This window comes from Cryptomeria japonica, chromosome 7 (genome assembly GCF_030272615.1).
Source record: "Cryptomeria japonica chromosome 7, Sugi_1.0, whole genome shotgun sequence".
Taxonomy (NCBI): domain Eukaryota; kingdom Viridiplantae; phylum Streptophyta; class Pinopsida; order Cupressales; family Cupressaceae; genus Cryptomeria; species Cryptomeria japonica.
This window is the reverse complement of record NC_081411.1, coordinates 469,195,046-469,222,532: the sequence shown is the minus strand read 5'-3', so window position 1 is coordinate 469,222,532 and position 27,487 is coordinate 469,195,046.

The following is a 27,487-nucleotide window of genomic DNA, read 5'->3' as shown; positions in this document are numbered from 1 at the left end:
CTTATCTATTTCCGTCTTCTTACATATTACAAAAACCATTCTCATATATATATGGGAACGAAAGCTATTCATGAAAAGACACGTCTTTTTGAAATGCTAATTGTTAGTTTGAACGTTTCTAACAAACTTATGCAAAAAGAGATTAAGAATGCCTAAATGATGAATATAATCATCATCTTTAAAGGTTTTGATTTTAGCACTCTGTTTCTTCAATTCTTCTCCTTGCGACAGATATTTGAATATCATCTGGTTGACGGTAGGGGCCATGTCTTTACTTCGATCCATTTCTGACAAAGCCCAATCTTTGACGCTGATAAGCTCATTCCGCAAATCCTCCAGGGATATAACTTCTCCTTCTTTATAGACCGAGGGCATTCCAATAGGTCTCCCATCATCCAATTCCTTAAGATCTTTTCTCAACGTATCTTCGAGTTTAACATGATTCTCCATGTACGCTATCCCTTCAGTCTTCTCCTCTGGCGTCATTGTATCAGCACTATTTAGTACTTCGTGCAATCGTGCTTTTAATCTCTCATGCTCTGTTAATGCCTTTATAGTTCCATTGTACACCTTCCAATATGGTTCAACATGCGAAAGCATGGTGTTGAATCGATGTCCAATGATATCATTGACCAATTTATCCATCTTTTGCTGGATACTATTTGCCCGTTTGGTAGCCTTATCTGCTTGATACTTCCAGTACAGGGCATCAGAAACATCATCCAAGCTACGTCCTGTGGGGTATGAGGTGTATTCGCTTATGGGAGTCCCTGTCTCAAGTTGCAATATTTTTGCTTGCAACTTTTGATTCTCCTCTTTAGATTTTTCGTACAACCCCTTATAGGTGATGTTCTCTCTGACCAAAAATTCTGTTTGGTCCAAATTTAATCTGGCAACATCCAAGTTTAATTTGGCAGTGACCCTAGGGTCAATCTTTCCAACCTGATGAACCATGAGATGTCCAAAGGTTTCTTCAATATCTACAATAATAGGCCTCTTTCCCTTTGGATATAACGCCCACTGTAGGAGAGACTTCTTATCAGGATCATATCCACAGCCTAGGAATAATTTGTCTATTTCCTGAGGCAACACCTGTTGATTCAAGTCTTGCTTTTTCAAGAATCCGTCAAACAGAAGTGCTGAATTTATATCCCAACCAGAAAAGATGATTACATCGGCCTCTTTTAATAATTTTCTCCCTTTCTCAGGGGTCATATCTTTCATGAGGATATCGATTTCATCCTGCAGTCTCTTCATCTGTTCTTCTTCTGGCCTTCCAGCCATGCTTCGTTTCACATGTGCCCCTTTATACTGGTATAAAAATGAAAGGAATTCCCTTGAAGAGGCAAATCTGTCATCAGCAACAAAATCTTCATGCTCTGTCATCCTGATATCAACTACATCTTTAATGTTAATCTCACCAGTGTCCACATTCATCTCTGCTTCAAAACCAGGAGGATAATCTTCTCTAGGGGAATCAGCAGGGATACTACTAGCAGTTGATTTTGGTGACATGTGAGCCAATGGTTGACTATCCTTCTCAGTGTTGATAAAATGAAGGAATTGTGGGGGCACTCTATGCATGATTTCTACTTCATGTTGAAGTAGCTTTTTGGCTATTTCCAGAGGATCTTGGAGGTTTCCAAGTAGATCTCCATCTATCATCGCCCTTGCCCTTTTCCATTTGAAGGCCTCCCAAGTTATCTCACTCCTTTCTCTCAAAACCCTGGCCTCCTCTCTTTCAAGGTTCTTGATCAAGTCCTCTGGCATTTTGGCCACATGGATTCCAGCTTTTAGTTTTTGTGACGATCTGGCAGCTCTTATATATCCCTCAGGATCAAAGTTCTCTCTAGGTTCACCCAGGGTCATGCCATAGTAGTCTAATTTATTTTGAAGTAAATGGTAACTTTTTGAACTTTTAACAATGAAATCGGAAAAAACCAATAAACCTAGAACGATGGACTGTTTACCGAATTCTGTAATTTGTTTGGCACTGACAGTAGATAATTGTCTTACAATCTCCAGGCTAGCCACCCTGTTTGGTACTGTAATTGGAAGCATGTGTGGCTTTCCTTCATACCCAAATATCCTGATTTCTGTATGATTATCATAGCAATACCAATCACCCCAATTGTGCTCAATCTGGGACTCCGGAGAGAAGTCTTTTGGCCTGAGAAATCTTTTAATTTCAGGGGATAGAGTATAATCCCTATGTTGCCCAAAGGCCGCACTAAGGGGTTTCACAAAATATTCCTGAAAGTGCCAGTATTGGTTGTTCATGAATCTCTGATCCCATGCAGAAACCCACAACTGGACTGGTTTCTTCAAACCATTCTTATCATAAGCTCTGATGCAGAAATCATCTGACCAGAAATTGATTTCTTGTCTACAATAAAGAATAATATGCATTAACAAAGAGTACAATGAAAAATGGACATTCACAAGGTCTCCTTTTAACTTCTCCAACCCGTGATTTAAGGCATCTGCAACATAAGTGGCATAATCAAATGACCTAGGGTCTTTTGATTGTAAGTCAGCACACAGAACCATGACCCCAATATCCATGAGAGGATGAGCCTCTAAGCCTAATACTTGGGCTGCAGCATAATATGTATACTTAAAATATGGATGGAAGTGGTTGACATCAAACGACACCTTGTCATTTTTGCTGAACGGAACAAAGGACCCACCCACTTTCGGCCGGTGAATAGGTAGTCTCCATGTCCTGTAGATGTTTTCCATGCTAAAGAATTCTTGTGACAGTTTCTGCATATCGATTCTATCCTCTACTTCCCATTCAAGATCAAATACCATATCAATAGTTTGTTTGTTAATCACCACTAAGGGATTCCCTCGGTAATCGCATATGGTTTTGGTTCTTGGATTATAACAATCTGCCAGAGCTTTCATTAGTTCAACATCCACAAACACGTTTGGGACTACCAATTTCCCTAAGTTCTTCTTCCATAGATTACTTATGGGCTCAGGAGCATCCCTTCTTTTGTAGCTAAATAGGAACAATTCATGTCCCCTGATTTCAGTCCAGATGTCTCCCAGATTTTCAAATCTATCCTCCAATCCTTCTTCCTCACTTTTGATCTTTTTAGACCTTACGCTAGATGTGGGACATTGGTCTAGCAAATCCTGAGTCAGAGCTCTCCCTTCCTTCTTCTGTCTTTTGGGCTTCTCTTCAGGGTTTAGTTCTTTTCCTTTCCTACTCTTTTTAGAAGAAGAAGAAGAAGGTTCCATGATTTCAGCAAATACGAGAGACAACACTTACTTGGAGAAATGTCTAGCTCTTCTGATTGTCGTTCACAAATTTTCGCAAGTTCTTCGCAATTTTCAGTCTCTTGGCGTCAATCTGGCTCCTATGAAAATTCGATTAGTTCAGCTGTAATCGTATGGGCAACTTGTGCATAGTTAATGTCTCTGCGTCTACAACGGCTACTCAAGTGTTTAAACTTAATTGCAGATGTGACATTCTTCACTTGGGCCTTTAACTCTCCCACGGGAAGTACAGTTCGACCAAAAATGATCGTAATTCAAGTTTTCGATGAAACCCTTGTCTTCGGCCGAGCGCTTTGATCTTTCATCGAAAGCCCATTCTCCTCGATATTATCTTTTCGGTGAGTAGCCCATGTCGAGAAGCCATCTTCAAGACTCATCGAAATCATCTTTTCATCGATAAACTTTCTTTCGATAAGTTATTCACAAGTTTCATCGAAATCATATTTCGATGAGTTTCGTTCTTCGATGAAAGCTTGTGCAAGCTCTTCGAAAGTCTCTTTCCTTCGATATTCCCTTTATCGATGAAACACTTCAATTTTTGTTCGATATAATGTTGTCGATGAGATCTGCATTTCGATGAATGCTTTATGAGTTTCTTCGACAGTTGTTTCTCCTCGAAACCACTTTTTGCGTGTTGCTTTTCACTTTTCGATGAAACTTGGGCATCGATGAGTGACTTCCTTTATTTACCGAAAGTGATATTCCGCCGAAGACCTTTTGCATAGTGCTTTACACGTCATGCTCTATTTTGATGAAAGCACTCTTTCGATGAAACTCCTTTTGAAATGCTCGATACAATTTCTTGGCCGAAAATCTTTTAGTCTTCACGCTTATGGAAATTTTTTTTATATTTCAACAGGAACCAACTTTGAAAACTGACCAAATCATACCACGAGATCATGAGAATTGGCAAGTGTGTAGACATTTGACCAAAGATTGCAATGCAATAGATGGATTTGAATAATTCATCTTGAGGTGAGAGATATTAATTTCCAAAGCAGGCCTCTAAATGACTTTTATCTTTGTGGAGATAACACACTAAAAAATTTCATTTGGTTTCGATATTGAAAAAATATCAAATGGACGGTTGGGGCTCTAAAAGTTTTCACAGGGGTTCATTATGATACAAACAATTGCATAGATCAATTGGTTTGGTTTGAAGGTCATCTGGGTGTGAAATATTGATTTTGATAGGAGGGCACTTTTATAAACTTTGCAATGTGTAGGCATAAATTTGAACAAATTGCAAACGGATTGGGCTTGGGAAAAATATTAAATGAGGCCCTGAGATTTTGAAAATGGGCAATGGCGGGTCATTAAATTATATCTAGACAATTGTAAGGAATAGCGAGTTTTGTCAAAAGACAAATTAGGCATTGCAATATTGATCCCTGAAAATGGCTACTTGAAAGACTTGCAATTTGTAGATTGTAAACTTGTCGGGCAAAACCCTAAAACTTGCCACTTTGAGAACATGTCAAATCTGACTGCGAGGGGTTGGAGATGGAAAACATATTCATGATGGGTGAACATAATTCTAAAATAAATTTACTTGTCAGACTTAGGATTCTCATAGGTGATTTTTTAGGGTTTTCATTGATTTTTCTTATTTAAGAAGCTCTAAAGTTTGCAAAAATTTAGGGTTTTAACACACCTTACTACTGCAGGTGATTTGTGCAAGACGAAGAAGAGTGTGTTGATGAAGATGTTCACACTATTGTTGTTGGAGATGAAGTCCAACTATGATAGGATGGGGTAGGGAGAGGTGTCATATGTCACAACAAAATGCTTCGATGAGGTTGTGCTGAAGTCTGAATCGTGGATGTCTTTGATGGCAATGTCTCGCTACCTTATCTGCATACCTTCTCTGACATCTTATCGGACTCCATAAACTCATGGGAGGTGTGGGATATCCAAGACTTGGTTCGTCCCTCATCTGTGGTAAGATCTAAAGACCCATTCCTCTGTCTTCTCATGCCATTGTTTATCTTTTTCTAATGCAACGAAATAGGTAGCAGTCATATGATGTTGTTTGTATGTGGTAGGTTAAAGTTGTTTAAATTGTCGAGCCACAAAATCTGAATATTAAATGCAATCCTGTGATTAGACAGACGAGTGCAAGGCTACGATCACTTGGCATCAGCCCTCTTGAGTTGCATAAGAATGACAAGAAGCAAAAAATCTTCTATTTTGGTGTCAACTCCATTGCGCAAACCAAACAACAAAGGCGATAATTATTTTTTTTATTATTATTTTTTGTGTGTGTGCCTCTTTCAGACCTCAAAATAGAAGCTTGAAAGCTCAAAAACTCTGCAGTAATATTTATAGCTAGATACTATACTAGAAGATTATTCTTCATAAACTATTTGCATCCTATCTCAACTGCTTGGAAGTTGAAAATTGCTTAAAGATTGTTTGTGTGTATCTCTCAACAATTATTTGTGCATTTTTACATAATGTGTGCTCTTGTAATGGATTCCATGGAAAAGTGTGGTGCAACATAATAATCTTCCTTGAAATATATTGCAAGAGTTTTTTCACAAGTTATGGTAGTTCACAAATTTTTCTTTGTTATTATAAAGTATTTTCATATATTAAATTGTCACTTTTTCTTGATTTGTGTTTTCTTTTGTCTTGGTGTTTTCCTTGGAAACCTTGCTTACAATTATTCTCATATTAACTCATATTGGTCTTAACATCTAGCAATTATTTAAAAACTATAATGTCCCCTTTTAGGATACATGGTGTTTATGGGACAATTACTCACTTTCTTGTACTTATCATAGATTACAATATCTAATTTTTATTATAAATTGAGATTAAGTTTTGAATAGTAGGCATGTTCATAAGGTGATCCCTCCACCTTTTATCTGTCATTGCTTGTACCTCTATGACAAATTTGGTGTACCTAACTTCCATTGTTATGATCCTATATTGAAATAGATTGAAACTTTGAATGCTCATGTCTTTTCCTTTTTTCATATTTGTCACAATTCTTGGCACCATTTGGCAAAAATCAATTCTCCAATCACTAAAATCTCTAATGTGCTTATCCTTGTCAATAATGTTAGGTATGGTTTAGTGTTGGAATGTGTGAAAGGAATCAATTTTGGCCCTAACTCTTTGTTCTTCACTAAGAACATATCAGAGTGCTTTAGTGATTATGCTTATTATTTTCTCAGTCTCTGTTATCATAGGAGGAGCATCAAGATCCCTTTGTGTAACCTTGCATAAAGTGATTAGAGTGTGATAGGTTGGTTGCCACCTTTTTGAAAGAGCTTCCAACTTGGGTTTATTTTCTTTAAACATTTTCATCATCATAGCTCTTGTAAACATCATCTAACTTTTCAATGAAAAGTTTCGCCCCGTGGGCCAGTATTTGCTCAAAAGTGTTATACATTTGTTGTGGCATTTTTTACAAGGCTTCTTCATCGGCTTCTCTTAATTACTTGATCTCCTTTTCATATTTTTTTTCTTCTCCATCCCATCCTTTACTATCCTCAGTGTTGTCTGTAGTGCAGGGGTAGCATGTCTATGCTAAATGATGGCATTACTCTTATTGTTAGGTTGTCCTTTTGCTTTATCTTTTCATATAGCATTTTTAACATATAACCTATTTAATTCATCATTCATTTCCTTGTGCCCCTATTCAAGCTCAATTATTTTTTTCTACATGTGCTTTACTGCATCTCTTGTGAACAAATGCATGGTCAATGTGGCTACTTCCAATGGGGAGGTATCTTTCACGGTCTTTAAAATTATTTTTCCTTGTGTTTCTTTCACCATGTCTACTAGCTTTGGTTTGTTGGTGCTTTTAAGGTTCACCCATGTAGCTAGTATCTCAGTTTTGGGATTATACCTTGTACCGCTCACCCCTTCATCAGAATCAAACTCTGCTACCAACATGGGGTCTTCTTGCTGCCTCACTCGATCTAATAAAAACATTTGTTTTAGGGTCATTCCTAGGATAATCAACATATTACTCTTCATGACCACTTCCCTTGCTTCGGTTGGAGTAATATGTATATCATAAAATTTTATTTCTTTGAAGGTTTGATCAATAACCTCCTCATGCTTGGATTCATCCACACCCACGAGGTTTATCTATTTTCTTTCCTCAAACTCCTTCATTTTTATTTTCATCCAAAATCCTTTGAACTCGAGAGTATGGATGAACTCATCATCTTCAAAGAACCTCATTGATATGGCTACTCTCTCATCCACAATGTTCATAGGCTCTGCCCCTTCTTTCATTTGAGCTTCATAGCCATAGGTTTCTTCTGTATATCTTGGTGCAACCATTTGCGACTAATCTGCCCCTTCATCACCCTTTAAAGCCCTTAATGCATTGGTGGCCTTGTCAGTGTCACCTTCTCCTTCTGATTCTTCATAAGGTACAAGGGGATTTGGGTCATTTATCTCTCTTTTTTGGATTGGGGATGAGGTAGGAGAAGTCTCCTACACAGATTCATCATTAGATACATTGTGAATAACAACCCCATGGGGTTTCTTTGGTGGAACTGTGACCTTCTATGGTGGGGATTCTTTGCCTGTAGACTTTTCATAAATCCTCTCAAAATTATCGAAACACAAATCAATGCTTTTTAATTCATCAGTTTCTTCATTAAAAAATCCAGGGAAATTAGGGTTCTTCTTCTTCTTTTCCTCTTCTAATTTCATTAGAACATGCCAATTTTTTCTTCTCTGTACAATGTCTTGGAATGATATACAATTTCTAATCAAATCTTCTTGTAGATAGCCCTGGAACTTCTCCAACATATTTGATCCAATATATAAATTTGCACATTTAGTGACATGGGGCAAGAATGTCCCCTTCTTTTTTCTATCACTTCCTTCTCAAACCATAACATTTGACACATAAATTTTAGAAATGCAAGCCTGTCTAATACAAATAAGGGTAATTGTTGGATATTGTTGATCATTGATGCTGCTAGGATATGTTATTGTCATTGATGTCAACATATTCCGATGATTACAGATTGGGAAGATTTTCTGATCTAGCTTGTAGTGTTGGTTTGTTGATCACTGTTTTGTAGAGTCCGGTATATTCCGGTGTAATCAAATCCGGTGCTGAGCTTTTGGGATATTGCTTGGGATGGTCTTGTGTATCTTCATTTCAGTTGGATCGTGATTTGGTGCTCTGTAAGTTATCTTTCTCCGTGACAGTTGCTGATTGGTTGTGTTCTTGAGCTTTCAGACATTGACCGATGAAAATTTGAAAAATGGTTTTGGTGCAGTTGTTCTGGATGATTCTAACGTGCTTGCTGGTGTTTCTTAATCATGTCCTATTTTTTTTGGTGATCGGCATTGATCGTTGTGTGATTTTTTGGTGGTTTCTATCAATCGGTGATGATTTACGTGTTATGCGTATTTCTGGTAGTGTAGCATGTTGCAGTTGATCTTGGCGTGATTTCCGGTGGAGTTGTGTGTTCGAGAAATTGATTTAGGACCATGCTATGCTATGTAAGCTATTATATTGGTCTGATGGTCGATATTTGTATCGTGTGATGTAATTTTGTAATTGAGGGTTGAGGGTTTAGCCAACCTTGTTGTCAAGGTTGATGAATTGTATATATAAGTGATATAGTCATGTAGTTTGGGTGTCTATGTTGTGTCTGCATTATCAGAGAGAGGTTTATGTGCGAATAAGAGATTTATCCATTGGTGTTGAGTTTGTGGTGAGATTGGTGTTGCGGGGAAGACATATGTGCTTAATCGAAACTAGAATCGGGCATTTGGAGATGCTATTCTTTCAGTTCATTTCTTCTGGACTGTAGTCTAAATCTTATTGTAAGTCAGTGAGACTTCCTTGAGGGTTGTAGCCTTCCGGGCCATTATATTTGAGTAGTGTGCCTGAATGCATGTGCATTCCCCATTGTAATATTTTTACATACTACTACAGAGTATTATCTTACTGTGGGTAGGTTCCCACCATGGTTTTTCCCTTAACTGGGTTTCCCATGTCAAAATCCTAGTGTAGTGTGTTGTGTTGTTAATTTGCTTATCTTTCTTATTGCTGCAATTTATCAAATTTGTGTTTTGTGGTTAAATTTTTTAATCCGGTGGAGATTGATTAAACCCCCCTTTCAGTCTTCCCTCTTGGTTGTTGCTAACAATTGGTATCAAAGCAAGATCCTTTGGTAGAAGCTTAACCGCTTGAGGAGACCCGAGATGGAAGCTCAAGGTGTAATATTTAAGAAGGATAGTCTGAGATTTGATGGAAGTAACTATGCTATATGGAAGGATCGAATGGAAGTGCACTTGAAATGTCTTGGTGAAGATTATTGAAAGATTACAAAGAATGTCTATGTTGTTCCTCAGAATGGACCATCTACTCCTGATGAGGTTAAGGAAGCAAAATATAATATTAGAGTGAAGGAAGCATTGCTTAGTGCCCTGGCTGATTCTAAGATGACAAATGTAATGAGACTTAAAATCACACATGAGATCTGGGTGAAGCTTGAGGTGCTGTATGAAGGTGATAAATAAGTGAAGGTTGCTAAGTTGCAGAGTTTAAAAGGAAAGTATGAGACATTGAAGATAAGAGATGATGAGAAGTTACACTCTTTTATGGCTAAGGTGAATGACCTTCTCCTTGGTATCAGATGTGTCGGTGGGACCATTGAGGAAGATGAAATTGTTGCTAAGGTGTTGAGATCTTTTCCTCCTACCTATAAGCATAAGGTTTCTACTATTGATGAGATCTGAAGTGTGACTACTCTGACAAGAGATATGTTGGTTGGAAAGTTTGCTACATTTGAGTTAAGTAAATTTGGAGAATGACATTGAAAGTCTAAGACAACATTCAAAGCATCTGCATCTGTATCCGGAAAGCATAAATATGATCCTGATGAGTGCAAAATATCTAGATATGAAAGAGAGAGAAGAGAGATGGAAGAGCAAGAAAGGGAGTTGGATGAACTTGAAGCATCAATTGCCCGAAGATTGCCTAAAGGTGTCGGTAAGTATGATGGAAAGTTGCCTATGAAATATTTCTCTTATAACAAGATAGGACATTTTGCTTCTAGGTGCTCGGAGAGAATGGCTAAGTATGACAGACATGATAAGTTTGATAAGCATGATAGGAGTGATAGATATGACAAGCATAAGAAGTATGACAAGTCTTACAAGCCTAACCAGAAGTTTAGAAATCAGAAGAACTGTTATTATGCTGTTGATGAAGGTATTATAGATGAAGACGCTGAAGGAGATGAAGTTGTATTACTTGCCATTAAGGAAGATGGACCAGTACCTATTGATTCCACTAGTTGTACTGTTGAGGAGAAAGATTTAGTTGCTAAAGTTGAAGAGAAAGATGAATGGGTGATTGACAGTGGTTATTCATATCATATGATTGGTGATAAAAGGAAATTTGTAAGCACGGAAATATATGATGGTGGAATAGTCAGATTTGGAGATGACAAAGCTCGTGTGATCCATGGAAGAGGTTATATTTTTTTTTATGGTAAACATAACACTGATGATGTCTTGTATGTTGAAGCATAATCTTTTAAGTGTTCGACAAATGATTGATAAGGGTTATGATCTACAATTCAAGGATGGTAAATGCAAGATCTTAAATGCCTCCGGTATAGAGATTGCATCCGAAACTAAAACTGAAGGTAACATTTTTCATTTGAATGTTGGTGAGAAAATCTATTTGATTGCTCAGATTAATGAAACTTGGTTATGACATAGGAGAATGTGTCATGCAAATTTTGATTCAATGATTAAGATCTGTTCTACACATGTTGTTAGAGATTTGCCTAAGATTGTTAAGCCTACTAATCTGGTATGTAAGGAATGTCAGTTGGGTAAGCAAACAAGAATAACTTTCAAAAGAAAACAATATACATCTGATGGATTGATAGATCTTGTGCATACTGACCTATGTGGACCTACAAATGTTAGAAGTGTGTAGGGTGATAGATACTTTATACTGGTAATTGATGATTATTCTAGGATGATGTGGGTTGTCTTTTTGAAGGAGAAATCAAAAGCATTTGATAAATTCAAGATATTCAAAGCTAAGGTTGAGACTGAGTCTGGATTGAAGGTGAAGTGTCCGAGATCTGATAGAGGTGGAGAATTTTGTTCCGGTGAGTTCAATTCATTATGTGAGAAGCATGGGATTTAGAAGACAATTATTTGCTCCTAGAACCCCTCAGCATAATGGAGTCATTGAGAGAAAGAACATAATTGTTTTGGATGTTGCAAGGACTATGTTGATTGAAGGGAATGTTCCAAATATCTACTAGAGAGAAGCTATTACTACTATTGTTTACACATTCAATAGAGTTCACATCAAAGGAGATACCGGTAAGACCCCTTATGAGCTTTGGTTTGGTCATGTTCCTACTATGAGATATTTCGAAGTATTTGGTAGCAAATGTTATATCAAAAGAGATGAGGATATAGGTAAGTTTGATGCTAGAAGTGATGAAGGTATTTTCTTAGGATATTCAACAAAGAGAAATGCCTATCGGTGCTACAATAAGAGACTGAGAAAGATAGTAGAAAGTGCAAATGTGAAGGTGGATGAGAACCTTGGGAAAGAGATCAGAGCATGTGGTTATGATGATGGTCAACATATTATTTTAATGCCTATTCAGCCTGAAGAGCCTGAAGAATGATCCGATAGAGATTGTGAATCTAGATGTTGGTGGTGAAGGAGTGCAAGAACCTAAAAAATCAGAACAATCAGAAGACTCAATCTGAAAATCAAATTGTTGGTGATAAAAATAAAGGTGTCATGACTAGAAGAAGGTTAGCTATTGAAGAAGTATATTTGATTTCCAAAGTTGAACCTAAAGATGTTGTTGAAGCTTGTAAAGATGAAAGTTGGATGAGAGCTATGGAAGAAGAACTAGATCAATAACACTTGGGAACTTATGCCTAGACCTAAGGATAAGAATGTTATTGGTATTAAATGGGTATTTAAAAACAAATTGAATGAAGCCGATGAAGTTGTCAGAAATAAAGCTAGAATGGTCTACAAATGGTATTCACAACAAGAAGGGATTGATTATGAGGAGACTTTTTCTCCAGTTGCCAGAATTGAAGTTGTTAGATTGTTTCTTGCTTATACTGCTTATAAAGATTTTAAGGTATATCAGATGTGTTGAACACTATATTTGGAATAAAATAAAAAATCTTCCCATAGGCGTGAAAACTAAAAGGTTATCGGCCAAAATACCATATCGAGCATCTCAAAAGGAGTTTCACCGAAAGAATACTTTCATCGAAACAGAGCATGACGTGTAAAACACTACATAAAGATGTCTTCAGCGGAATATCACTTTCGGTAAATCAAGGAAGCCACTCATTGATACTCCAGTTTCATCGAAAAGTGAAAAGCAAAAGGCAAAAAGCAAAAAGTGAAGTCGAGGAGATACAACTGTCGAAGAAACTTAAAAAGCATTCATCGAAAAGCAAATCTCATCGATAACATTATATCGAACAAAAGCAGAAGGGTTTTATCGATAAAGAAGATATCGAAGAAAAAAGACTTTCGAAGAGCTTGCATGAACTGTCACCGAAGAACAGAACCCATCGAAATATGATTTCGATGAAACTTACGAATGACTCATCGAAAGAAAGTTCATCGAGGAAAAGATGATTTCGAGGAGACTAGAAAATGGTTTTTCGACATGGGCTATTCGCCGATGAAGTGATATCGAGGAAAGTGAGATTTCGATGAAAGATCAAAGTATTCAGCCGAAGACAAGGGTTTCATCGAAAACTCGATTTACGATCATTTCAGTTGAACAGTACTTCCCGATAAAGAGTTAAAAGCCCAAGTGAAGAATGTCACATCTGCAATTAAGTTTAAACATTTGAATAGCCGTTATAGACATAGAGACATTAACTATACACAAGTTGCCCATGCAAATTATAGCTGAACTGATTGAATCTTCATAAGAACCAGATTGATGCCAAGAGACTGAAAGTTGTAAGGAATTTGCTGAAGCTCGTGAACGACAATCAGAAGAGTTAGACAATTCTCCAAGTAAGTGTGATTTCTCGTATTTACTGAAATTATGGAACCCTCTTCTTCTTCTAAAAAGAGTAGAAAAGGGAAAGAATTAAACCCTGAAGAGAAGCCCAAAAGACAGAAAAAGGAAGGTAGAGCTTTGACTCGGGATTTGTTAGACCAGTGCCCGACATCCAGTGTGAGGTCTAAAAAGATCAAGAGTGAAGAAGAAGGATTGGAGGATAGATTTGAACATCTGGGAGACATATGGACTGAAATCAGAGGACATGAGTTGTTCTTGTTTAGTTACAAGAGAAGGGATGCTTCTGAGCCCATAAGTAACCTATGGAAGAAAAACTTAGGGAAATTGGTAGTCCCGAATGTATTTGTGGATGTTGAATTAATGAAAGCTCTGGTAGATTGCTATGATCCAAGAACCAAAACCATATGCGACTACCGAGGGAATCCCTTGGTAGTGATTAACAAACAGACTATTGATATGGTATTTGATCTAGACTGGGAAGTAGAAGAGAAAATTGATATGCAGAAATTGTCACGAGAATTCTTTAACTTGGAAGACATCTACAGGACGTGGAGATTACCCATTCACTGGCCAAAAGTGGGCGGGTCCTTTGTTCCATTCAACAAAAATGACAAGGTGCCATTTGATGTCAACCAATTCCATCCGTATTTTAAGTATACATACTATGCTGCAGCCCAAGTATTAGGCTTAGAGGCTCATCCTCTCATGGATATTGGGGTTATGGTTCTGTGTGTTGATTTACAATCGAAAGACCCTAGGTCATTTGACTATGCCACTTATGTTGCAGATGCCCTAAATCATGGGTTGGAAAAGTTGAAAGGAGACCTTGTGAATGTCCATTTCTCATTGTACTCTTTATTGATGCACATCATTCTTTATTGTGGACAAGAAATCAATTTCTGGTCAGATGATTTCTGCATCAGAGCTTATGATAAGAATGGTTTGAAGAAACCAGTTCAGTTGTGGGTTTCTGCATGGGATCAAAGATTCATGAACAACCAATACTGGCACTTTCAGGAATATTTTGTGAAACCCCTTAGTGCGGCCTTTGGACAACATAGAGATTATACTCTGTCCCCTGAAATTAAGAGATTCCTCAGGCCAAAAGACTTCTCTCCAGAGTCTCAAATTGATCACAACTGGGGTGACTGGTATTGCCACATTAATCATACAGAAATCAGGGTATTTGGGTATGAAGGAAAGCCATACATGCTGCCAATTACAGTACCAAACAGGGTGGCTAGCCTAGAGATTGTGAGACAATTATCTGCTGTCAGTGCCAAACATCTTACGGATTTTGGTAAACAATCCATTGTTCCAGGGTTATTGGTTTTTTCTGATTTTATTGTTAAAAGTTCAAAAAGCTATCATTTACTTCAAAATAAATTAGATTATTATGGCATGACTCTGGGTGATCCCAGAGAGAACTTTGATCTTGAGGGATATATAAGAGCTACCAGGGCGTGACAAAAACTAAAAGCCGGGATACATGTGGCTAAAATGCCAGATGACTTAATCAAGAACCTCGAAAGGGAAGAGGCCAGGGTTTTGAGAGAAAGAAGCGAAATGACTTGGGAAGCCTTCAAATGGAAAAGAGCAAGGGGGATGGTGGATGGAGACTTACTTGGAAACCTCCAAGATCCTTTGGAGATAGCCAAAAAGCTACTTCAACATGAAGTAGAAATTATGCATAGAGTGCCCCCACAATTCCTTCATTTTATCAACACTGAAAAGGATAGTCAACCATTGGCTCACATGTCACCAAAATCAGCTACTAGTAGTATCCCTGCTGACTCTCCTAGAGAAGATTATCCCCCTGGTTTTGAAGCAGAGGTGAATGTGGACACTGGTGAATTTAACATTAGAGATGTAGTTGATATAAGGATGACAGAGCATGAGGATTTCGTTGCTGATGACAGATTCGCCTCTTCGAGGGAATTCCTTTCATTCTTGTACCAGTATAAAGGGGCCCATGTGAAACGAAGCATGGCTGGAAGACCAGAAGAAGAACAGATGAAAAGACTACAGGATGAAATCGATACCCTCATGAAAGATATGACCCCTGAGAAAGGGAGGAAAATATTAAAAGAGGCTGGTGTCATCATCTTTTCTGGTTGGGACATAAATTTAGCACTTCTATTTGACGAATTCTTGAAGAAGTAGGACTTGAATCAACAAGTGTTGCCTCAAGAGATAGATAAATTGTTCCTAGGCTCCGGGTATGATCCTGATCAAAAGGCTCTCCTACAATGGGCATTATATCCAAAAGGAAAAAGGCCAATTATTGTGGATATCGAAGAAACCTTTGGACACCTCATGATTCATCAGGTTGGAAAGACTGACCCTAGGGTCACTGCAAAGTTGAACCTGGATGTAGCCAAATTAAATATGGATCAGACAGAGTTTTTGGTCAGGGAAAATATTACCTATAAGGGCTTGTATGAAAAATCTAAAGAGGAGAATCAAAAGTTACAAATGAAAATATTACAACTCGAGACAGGGACTCCCTTAAATGAATATGCCTCATATCCCACAGGACAGAGCTTGGATGATGTTTCTGATGCTCTGTATTGGAAGTATCAAGCAGATAAGGTTACCAAACAGGTAAATAATATCCGGCAAAAGATGGATAAATTGGTTAACGACATCATTGAACATTGATTCAACACCATGCTTATACATGTCGAACATTACTGGAGGGTGTACACTGGAACCATAAAAGCATTAAGAGAGCATGAAAGGTTAAAAGCATGATTGCATGAGGTGATAAGCAGTGTTGATGTGATGATGCCAGAGGAGAAGGCTGAAGGGACTTCATATATAGAAGATCATGTTAAATTCGAAGATATGCTAAAGCGAGATCTTAAAGAATTGGATGATGGGAGCCCTATTGGAATGCCCTCGTTTTATAAAGAAGGAGGAGTAATGTCCATGGAAGATTTGCGGAATGAGATTGTAAACATCAAGGATCGGGCTCTGTCGAGGTTGGACCGAAGCAAAGACATGGCCCCTACCGTCAACCAGATGATCTTCAAATACCTTTCACAAGGAGAAGAATTGAAGAAACAGAGTGTTAAGATCAAGATTTTCAAAGAAGATTATTATATTCATCATTTAGGAATTCTTAATCTCTTTTTACTTAAGTTTGTTAGGAATATTCAAGTTAACAATTAGTATTTTGAAAAGACACGTCTTTTCATAAATGACTTTTGCTCTCATATATATGTGAGAGAGGTTTTTGTAATATAAAAAGAAGATAGATATAGGAACAAGATAGCAATGTATGACAGCCTGTAAGTTTTCTGTTATACAAATTTTGATGGAATACATGCTATGATCAGTTGTTTTCTTTGCGTATGTGTTGTGGATTATTTCATTTTGTTTTTGGCAATCGCTTGTGATATTATCTAAAGAGATAAGGTTGTTCATATTCTTTGAATGAAATTTATGTTGTATGTTATAAGGTTGAAATAAAAGTTCTGCTTGTGAATTATAATTGTTCTTCGCAGTGCTTACTTGAATGGTCCCTTAAAGGTAGGGTTAAATTCATTCAAGCAACTTATGATATAAGCATTCAATTGATCTCAAAAGAAATAATAACCGACAGGTCCATAAAGGGGTGGGTTAAAAAACTGTCTCACAAGTTCACACAGTAAGTCCTGAAGAAAATATAATGACTCTATAGCCCAAACAGCGAAGAAGGCACTAGTTATTTATAGATTACACTTATCACCATATTCATCATATGTTATTTTAAAGCAACCGGAGTAACTAGGTAGGAAACATAGATCGAATAGCTTCTACAACAACAATCTTGAACTCATCTGCTATATCTCCATCATAGGAACTTATGCCATTCTGAGATAGGAGGAAACCAGATCAGGACACTTAATCTGCTATAAAAAGCACCGGTCATTAAAGACAACTGGTGAATAGGTATACCCACCTAGGTCCTGCAAAGCCTGAAGTGAGAGAGTTAACAACCAAACAGGTTCACTCTATATGTTGGCCAATTCAATTGGAGGGTTTGATCATAGGAGTTGGCATTTCCTTAGAACCTATCCAATCTGTTGATTTGAGACCCAACAAGATGCATGCCAAATCTGCCTTTTTGAATGGAGATCTTGCGGAAGAAGTTTACATTGAACAACCTCATGGATTTTCACTATCAAATGATGGAGACATGGTATGTAAGTTGAAGAAATCTCTTTATGGACTGAAACAAGCTCCTAGAGCCTGGTATGCTAGACTAGATAAATACTTGTTGAAATAGGGATTTATTAAAGGTGTTGCTGACAACAATCTGTATGTTAAAATAGAAAATGATAACATCCTGATTGTTGAAGTCTTTGTTGATGATATAATCTTTGGTGGTGGTGATAACTTGAGCGTGAAGTTTGCCCGTAATATGCAGAACTAATTTGAGATGTCTATGATCAGTGATATGAAATTTTTCTTAGGTTTGCATATTGCACAGATTGAAAAATGTATATTCATATCTCAAACTATGTATGTGAAGGAATTATTGAAGAAGTTTGGATTAGATGACTCCAAATTGGTTGGAACTCCTATGCTGACTGGTTGTAAATTGTCTAAGAATGATGAATCTCTTAAAGCTAATCAGAGTTTGTACAGATCTATGGTTGGTGGACTGTTGTATCTTACTCAGATTAGGTCATACATTATGCATGTTGTGTGCATGGCTGATAGATATCAAGTTGATCCAAAAGAGAGTCATGTCACTATTGTGAAGAGGATATTCAGATACCTGAAGGGAACTGTGGACTATGGATTATGGTATCCTAGGAATGATGATTTCATGTTATGTGCCTATACTGATGTTGATTGGGCTGGTGATGTTGATGACCGGAAGAGCACTATCGATGAAGCATTCTTTTTGGGTAAGAAGTTGGTTTCATGGGCAAGCAAGAAATGAGATTCAATATCCTTTTCTACTACTAAAGTTGAGTACATTGTTGCTGCTAGTAACTGCACTCAGATAGTTTGGATGAAACAAATGTTGAAGAATATTAGAGTTATTTATGATGAGCCTAATGTTATATATTGTGATAATTTTAGTGCTATAAACTTGTCAAAGAATCTGGTGCAACATTCAAAGACTAAACATGTGTCAATCAAATATCATTACTTGAGCGAGCAAGTTAGTGAAGAGAATGTGAAGCTGGAATATGTATCTACAAAGGAACAAATAGCTGATATTTTCACTAAAATTTTGCCTGCAAATACATTTGTCTACTTAAGAGACAAGTTAGGGGTATCCGCCCCTCCTAATGAGAACTAGATGCATTAAGTTGCATCAATCCAGTGGATTTCAGAGCCTTATCTTCTTATCCGGATTGGTGAGTTGGTGTTGCTTCTCTACTAGAGTAGTCTATGTCTTGGGGAGAAAGATTCATGCTTCTGTTTTGGAGAGTTTGGTTTTCTGCTTTGTGAACTTTGGCATTACTGTCAAAGGGGGAGAGAGATCACGTGAAAAATGTCTTTCTAAGTCTTGATCTTAGGGTGAGTTTGCTGAAGGTATCTGTGTGTGTGAAAAGTGGAATAAGTATCTGTAAGCTGTAATACACAACACTTCAATTAATTCATGACATATATGGTTAGACAAATATAAGCATGAATAATAAAACCATAACAAATCAACCAATTGCCTTCTAAAAGATGCGAATATAGACTTGCTCTCGGATTTGTATAAGCAATACCAGTGACTAGACTACACCAAGACGAAGGATTTAATCTATATGAGCATGATATTAAGCTAAATGGATGCAATATTTTGCTAGATGGATGAATAGTAAGCTAAATGAATTCAAGCAATCATAATTGAACTAAATATGTAAAAAACTAAGCTAAGACGCAATAATCTCAAAAACACAATATCTTCAATGACTCCAGAGCAAAAACTATATAATAACAATAAATCTCCAGGGTGTTTTGAATGAGAGATGAAGGCTGAATTTATAGAAATTCAAAAGAGAGACCAACGGTCAAGATCAATTAGCAATGAGCAGTTGAGATAATTCAAGAAAAAGCACAATTTAGGATAATTAAAATAATTGAGAGATCATATTCAGTTAACCTTGAGATAGATTCCAATTATAATTTGATTGAAATGCATTCAAATTATAAGTTCAAGTTTGCATTAGAGATATAATTCAATTAATTCCATGCACTTGTGATAAAAATAGGTAATTCCATGTGATTCCTTTGATTTATTCAAGAAAAAAGTCTTCTCAATGCAATGGAATTTCTTTTATCAAAAGCTTTGAGTTCCAATTTTAGAGAATGATTAATAATTCAATTTAATTACTTTTCTAATTTCAAGTTATCTCAATTTAGAATAAAAAATAATATCTCAAGTTTGATTTTCTCCTCAAGTCAATTCTTTTCTTTTATTTTGAATTTAACTCTTTCTTTGTAATTAATTCATCTTTTGTAATAAATTAATTCCTTTTTTATAATTAATTCCCTTTTTTATGATTAAATGGCAAATTTATTAATTAATTAAATATGTTAGGATATTTAATAAATTAAATAGGATAATTGATCAAAATGATATTCTTGGAATGATTTAATTAATTAAATAAATATTTAATTAATATAGAATAATTCATTTGCCATGTAATATTTGATGATTGAAGAATTAATTAATTAGTTGCTCAAAGTTGATTTAATTGCCTTTGGTTAGGACCTTGGTGATGTTGTCGAGATTAGGGGCCCATGGTTTAGATGACCATTTTTAAGGTATTACATTTGCCCCTCTTTGAATTAATGTGCGAGCAGCGCGTTGGTTCAAAGAATAGTTGATGTCTAGGAGATACTAGTTCTGAACTTGATTGATCATGAACTAGATGAAGAGCGAGGTGTTTAGCTTGATTTGAAGCGATGAAGCTGAACAAAGTTTATTAAAGCGATACCGATCCCGAACTTGATTGAACTAGGACCGATGAAGAGCAAAGATACCGAACTTGAACTTGATTGATCAAGAAGCGGATCTTATTGATTTAGAACTTGATTGAACTAGACACAGTGAGCAAAGATAAAATTGATCTTGAACTTGATGGATCAAGATATGATGAGCGAAGATAAACTGTGCAGCTTGATTTGATGCGATGAAGTCGAACACCTGCTTAGATTGAGCGTGTGATCAAAGATACTCTTTAAACTTTTAATTGAGTTTAAACAAATAATCAGCTTGATTTGAAGGGATGAAACTGATTAAAGTTAAGAGACTGATTTAGATGAAGACAAATATCAGCTTGATTTAAAGCGATGAAACTGATATGCCCCTAGCGATAAGGTCTTGTTTAATTTCCTTTAGTTAAAAAGATTTTTGATCGATTTTTGATGAAGATTTGAAAATTTTCTCGACTTTGAAGATGTGAGGTCATAAGGTCACGAGTATGCCCCCTGGGGAGCGAAATCAAAAGATAGCGAGGGTACATGATTATAGGCAATTTTTGGTGATGATAATTATTTGAGCACAAAGATTGAGTTAAAGGATCATTTGAATATTTAGCGATGATTGATGTGAAATTGAGTGCAAATTGAAGAAAAGAATGAGAATGTTGAAAGTGCTAAGTGGTGTCAGTTGTACGAAATTAACTAGAAGGATGATCTCAGATTTCAATTTCAATCCCGAAAATAGAATCAAGATGGGCAAATTAGCTAAGGGTACAATTTTCATGTCCATCAGAGCAAGTTGAAAAATTAGGGTTTTGGCTATATAAGGAGTCCAAGTGTCATTTTCAATTCATTTTAACCTCTCCAAGTTTGAAATTTGAAAAGCCTTATGCGAAGAAAAATGGTCATTCCGATCCAAGAGCATCGATACGAGCGCTAGAGACGTCATAATTGATCGCGGAACTACGAGCCAATGGTAAGTAATCCATTTTTAGCCCATGCATTTCATCAATTTTGAATTTTGGTTGAATTTTTTACTTTTTAATATCGTTCAAAACCGGTCATTTTCATTTTGTCATGCGAGACGATACTGTCTCTCGTACGACAAACTGTCCTTTTGTGGTTTATCGTATTAGGCCATATATTTTGTTGTCTGGGGTAATCCCATGTATCGTACGATAGTTTGCTTGAGAGACCATTTTATCGTGCGAATGTCTTGTGTCGTATGAGTCTTTTATCGTGCTAAATGAAAAACTGACTTGTATGAGTTTCTGCTTACACTATGAAATATCATATGGAAAACAATGAGCATTTTTAAAGGTCAAAACATGAGATTTTTATTTGGCATTTTATGTATTTGGATTTGCGTGATGTTTAACATGTATAGCATAATTGGGATGACTTGCTGATGCTTTGTTGTTTGATTATTGTAGGTTCGACTACCACATATCCCGTTTCGATGTCTATCCTCCTACGATGAGGCTAGTCCGCGAGCTATCAAATATAGATAGAGAACATATTGATTTGTGCGGCTTTACTCACTTATTACAGATGCCTGACATCTGTGTGAATCACGGGATGCTTATTGCACTAGTTGAGCGATTTCATTCTGAGCATAAAACCTTCCATCTACCAGTTGGGGAGATGACCATCACACCAGAGGATGTTTACAGGATATTGAGGATTCCATTTGTTGGGGATAAGGTCGACTATGATTTTGCTCAACGTCCTGGTATATTAGCCCTGAGATGCATATTTCATGATGAGGACATCCTTGAGCCGACTATCAGTGTGGATGATATGATGGCTAGATACAGTGAGTAGTTTCCCTTGGCAGTGTCTTAGTAGGGTTCATTGGTTGTTTCATTATGCCGAATAGGGGACAACAAGGCTTCTTATGTGGCTGGGCTAGGATGCTTGAGAGACTATTGACTCATCCTGAGAGATTAGGGTGGGGATCTTGTTTGTTAGCCCACATGTATCGTGAAATGCATGAGATTCCATACAGGAATGGGAAGAGCATGGCAGTAGGGGTCTTGGTTCTTCAGATATGGGCCTGGGAGCATATCCCAGTTTGCAGACCTATTGTGGATGATGCCAGAGATCCACACCAGCCGATCGTTTATAGATATTCTGGATATGTTACTTAGCCCCATCTGGGCAAGACATAGTATTGGCGACAACAAATTGATGATCTGATCATTGTTGTATGGAGACCATACAGGGGCCTGGAGCTGTGGGACAACTAGAGAGCTCAATAAAGAGATATGTTCATGACTCGTCCTCTTATTGGCAGGTCGGTTACTATTATTGAGCGATTCGTTGTATCTCGGGTTATGAGGCACTATGGCAAGCCTCAGGGGATTTCACAGGAGTTCATCGCCTACGCCCGTTATGGGGACAAGGAGAGATGAGGATGGGCCCCTAGGTTGTCATACGCATTGAGCATGTAGGCGCTTGCCAGATTGCAGCAACTTCGATTGGACTATCTACAGGATATTGCAGATGCGAGAGTATTTCCCCAGTACAAGGATTGGTTTCAGAGTCATTTGTTCCCTAGATTCACGGATCTGGCTGAGCATGTGCCTCTCATAGAGGAGGCTGAGGATGAGGTCCTTAGATAGGCACAGGGACAGGGACAAGCATAGGGACAGAGAGCAGAGGGTCCTAGGCGGACAAGTGGTGATCCTGGTGCTAGCAGCAGTAGAGTACCAGCTGGGGGGAGATAGAGGCAGAGAGGAGAGGGTAGATCCCTTGGAGCTGTTGGTGTGGGGTTAGTGGTGCTAGGGAAGCAAAGGGTGGAGGTGAGGAGGGGCGAGCAACTCCTAGACAAGTTCGGCAACAGAGGGATGAGAAAGGTGGAGAAGGAGACAGAGATGGAGGCGGAGAGCCTATGAGAGAGCAGGGGCAATTGATCCAGTAAGGTCCATGAGAGTGAGATTAGCAAGTCTGCAGTCACAGTTGACAGTGGCTCAGACACAACTTGCAGAGTGGGACTGACAACTGGCGAAGGTCAGGAAAGAGCGAGATACTCTCCAGTGAGAGGTTTTGCACCAGATGAGTCAGGCAACATATTATGTTGCAGCTTATAGCGTAGCAGTTCCTATAGTGCAGCAAGTTGTCCCATATTTCAAGTATATGGCGTGATTTGAGGGAGCTCGGGCACCTAGGCAGGATGCTGGTCAACAGGCTCCACCTCCTCCACCACCTGACGACGACGGAGAAGAAGAGAGCTATATTTTATAGCTCTTAGATTTTGTTATATACCCTATTTTTTGTATCCCATACGATTCTTGCTCCGATGGGAGATTGTATATGACAGTTGATATCATTTGTACCCTGAGACTTTTATTTGTACTCTGAGATATTTATGATGATATATACGAGATCTTGATTTGATTTCATCGTACTCGTGTCGATTGATTAAGAGATGTTTTTCTATATGCTTTATTCTATATATATGCATATTTCTTTTCAGTGTGGATGTATGTAATGCAGATAAATATGGATGTTCTTTCTTTTTTGTTTCTTTTCACATATAAATAAATGATGATAATGAGTAATAAGTAATGCAAATTTTTATTTTTCTATGCAATAATATGAATGCAAACAATTATATAATGAAATTCATGGATCTATATAAGATGCTTATGTATGCAGCTAATATCTCAATACACAAGTACTCAATCAGAGAAATGATGAAAAAGAGACCACTTAGCTAAGAAATGATGATACTTCAAACTCTCATTCAGAAGATACAGAGATCATTGTTATCATGCAAAAATTACTCTAAATGCATAAAATGCAGAATGAATGCAACCTAACCCTAGTCACTAGATTTGGAATGCTTAATTTTCATCACCGAGCGTTTATAAACATAGTAGGCAGATTAGAGTTCCTTTCTTTTCATGTGCAATATTAATTATCTTATCCGCAATGACCCTTTTTTCCTTCATATCCTTGGATAGATTACGCATGCATTCGGATTGCATATTTAAAGAAATTTCCTCGAAACATACAAAGGAATGATGCCAACCTCCATGTAGCATACAAATAAGTGGAGTCGAGGTATGTGTGGTGATTTCACCTTAATGTGAAGGCACTTATCACAGACACCCAACTGATTAGATGTTTTCATATCATCAGAATCATTCCTACAAGCAGAAAAACAAAGAAAATATTATGCCCCCAATCCTTGCTCCTCTTAGTCAAGATAGACTTCCTCGAGTTACTTAGAGGGAATAATAATCGAAAACCAATACAAAAGACAACACACAAAGAAAATTTCATGCATATCTCAAACTATTTAGTGATTGTTTTCAGTAATGTTGTTTTGCTTGTTTACTCAGTGATAAAACTCTTCAGTATTTAGGAGACAGGTGACTGACTCAAATTGGATGATCGGGTATCACTGATAGAAAGATAACTTGTTTGATACTGCTTAGGACACGTAAATTGCTCAGTAGATTACCCTAAGACTAGGATATTGATCAATTTCAATCCACAAGGGTTCTAAAGAACTAGGATGTCACAAAAGCAACTAAAAGATATGTACAAGCGAAATCAAAGATGCAGGAAAGCGACAAATGCCAACGTTGCGTTGATAGATGGAGCGCTTGAGTACAAGAGGCGCCTGTTTGCCAAGTTTTCACCTACTTGGCAAAGGTTTTTTTTTTACTTTTTTTACTTTTTTTTCAAGACATTTTAGGATTTTTTCAGGACTTTTTAGCTATATAGGTTACTAAAGCAGAGAATACTAGGTGAAGAATTTATTCAAGTGGATGGTGTTGATCGGTTCACAGAGTTGTTCTCCTTCCAATGTTGAGAGTTGATAGGCACCAGAGCCAAAGACTACAGTAACGATGTAGGGACCTAGCTAGTTGGGTTGAAACTTCCCTTTATTGTCTCGAAATTGTTGATTTTTAGGATTTTCTCTCAGAGCAAGGTCACCAAATTGAAATTCTCATTGTCAAAACTTCTTGTTATATCCTTTAGACATTCTCTTTTGATACACTCTTAGATGATCAAACGCCACTTGTCGACGTTCATCCAACAACTCTAGTTCTTGCAATCTAGATATTTTGTAGTCTTCATCAGTAACGAGACCTTGCAAAGTAACTCTTAGAGATGGTATTTCCACCTCAATAGGTAAGACGGCTTCGGATCCATACACCAAAGAAAAAGGTGTAGCCCCAGTAGGTGTTCTGATACTTGTTTTATAAGCCCATAATGCAGGATTGAGCTATAGATGCCAATCCCTTCCATATTTTTTAACTGTTCTATGTAAGATAGTCAATAAAATTTTGTTAGATGCTTCAGCTTGTCCTTTACCTTTAGGGTAATATATGGACAACCAATGTTGTTTGATTTTGAATTTTTCACAGAGCTCGTCTAGGTTTTTGTTCTTGAATTGCCCTCCATTGTCAGTTACAATGGATGAAGGTATCCCATACCTGCAGATGATATAGTTAAGGATGAACATAGCTACTTGTTTACCAGTTTCTCTGATGAGCAGAACCGCTTCTACCCACTTAGTGAAGTACTGTGGCAGTTATGATAAACTTGTGTCTGTTAGATGATGAAGGATATATTTGGCCAATGAGATCAAACACCCATTGTTGAAAAGGCCAATGTGTAATGAAGGGTATGAGATCCCTTGTTGGAGCATGTATGAGATTCCCATGTAGCTGACACTTCTCACAAGTTTTAGAAAACTTTATAGCATCTTTCTCCATGTCTGGCCAGTAGTAGCCAACCCTTAGTAGTTTTCGAGCTAAAGTTAGACCATTCAAATGAGATCCACAAATACCTTCATGGACTTTAGATAATGCACGTTGGGACTCTTCAGTTTCTAGACGCCTAAGCAAAGTACTATTCAAACCTCACCTAAATAGATCGTTAGCAATGATGATGTGTCGTGAAGCATTTCGGATTAGGTTCCTTTTCTCATTACAGGTATGATTTTCTGTGACGATTTGGTCGCACAGGTAAGAGTAAATGTGGATGTAGTGAGATGAGTCATGTCCGATAATAGAACAAACTATCTGGGACTCAGGAGAATCATAGGCAGGGTAATGTAACTCTTCCACCAGAAATTCAAAATGAAAATTAGATTCTTGTAACTCTGGTATAGATGCCAAGGTGGCCATAGCATCTGCTGCTCTGTTTGCTAATTCATGGATCTGCTGAAATGATACAAAAGTAAAATATTTCTTGAGATCATCAACCATTATCTTATAAGGCATAAGTTTCTCATCTTGAGTTTGATATGTATCATTGATTTGATTGATGATTAGTTGAGAATCTCCATAGATGTGTAATTCCAGAACCTTCCATTCAATAGCCAACTTGATCCCGTTTACCAAAGCTTCATACTCTGTAATGTTATTTGTGCAAGGGAATAGAATCTTGTAAACCTTCAGGATTAAATATTTTTGAGGAGCAATAAAGAGTATTCCAACACCAGAACCATGTTGAGTGAAAGACCCATCAAATAACATCTTCCATGATCGTTAAGTAAGGTGCACAATGGATTCATCCAGAAATTCTATGTGCAAGGGTCAACTATCTTCAAGTGGAGTATCAACAAGTTGATTTACAATTACATGTTCTTTGATGGCTTTGCGTTCTACATATTCAATATAAAATGCACTAAGAACCATGACCCATTTAGCCAATCTTCCTGTAAGTGTTGATTTGTTGAGAAGATATTTGAGCGGATCAATCTTAGCCACCAGCTTGATTGAATGTGCTAACATGTAGTGTCTCAATTTTTGTGATGTAAAGACTAATACCAAATAGGCTTTTTCTATTATAGTATAGTTCATTTCATAAGACACCAAAGTTCTGCTGATATAATATATAGCTCTTTCCTTTTTATTCTCATCTTGTTGTGCCAGAAGTGCCCCCAATGATGTATTGGTAGTTGATATGTATAGAATCAATGGTTTACCTTGAATTGGTGGCATCATTATTGGTAGATTAGACATGTATTATTTGATTTGTTGAAGGTGTTGTTCATGTTCTTGATCCCAGGTGCATCTTACAGAGTTTTTGCTTGACTGGTTCAACTCCCGGTGTAATAGAAAGATGGTGCATGATGAGATTAGGATCTAGGCCTGGCATATCAGAGTACGTCCATGCAAAGTTGATCTTCTTTACTAAAAAGAGATTGCTAAAATCTTTTAACTCTTCTGCTAATAGTGATTGAGCTAAGTGAATGATATGTGGTGTCTCTTGAC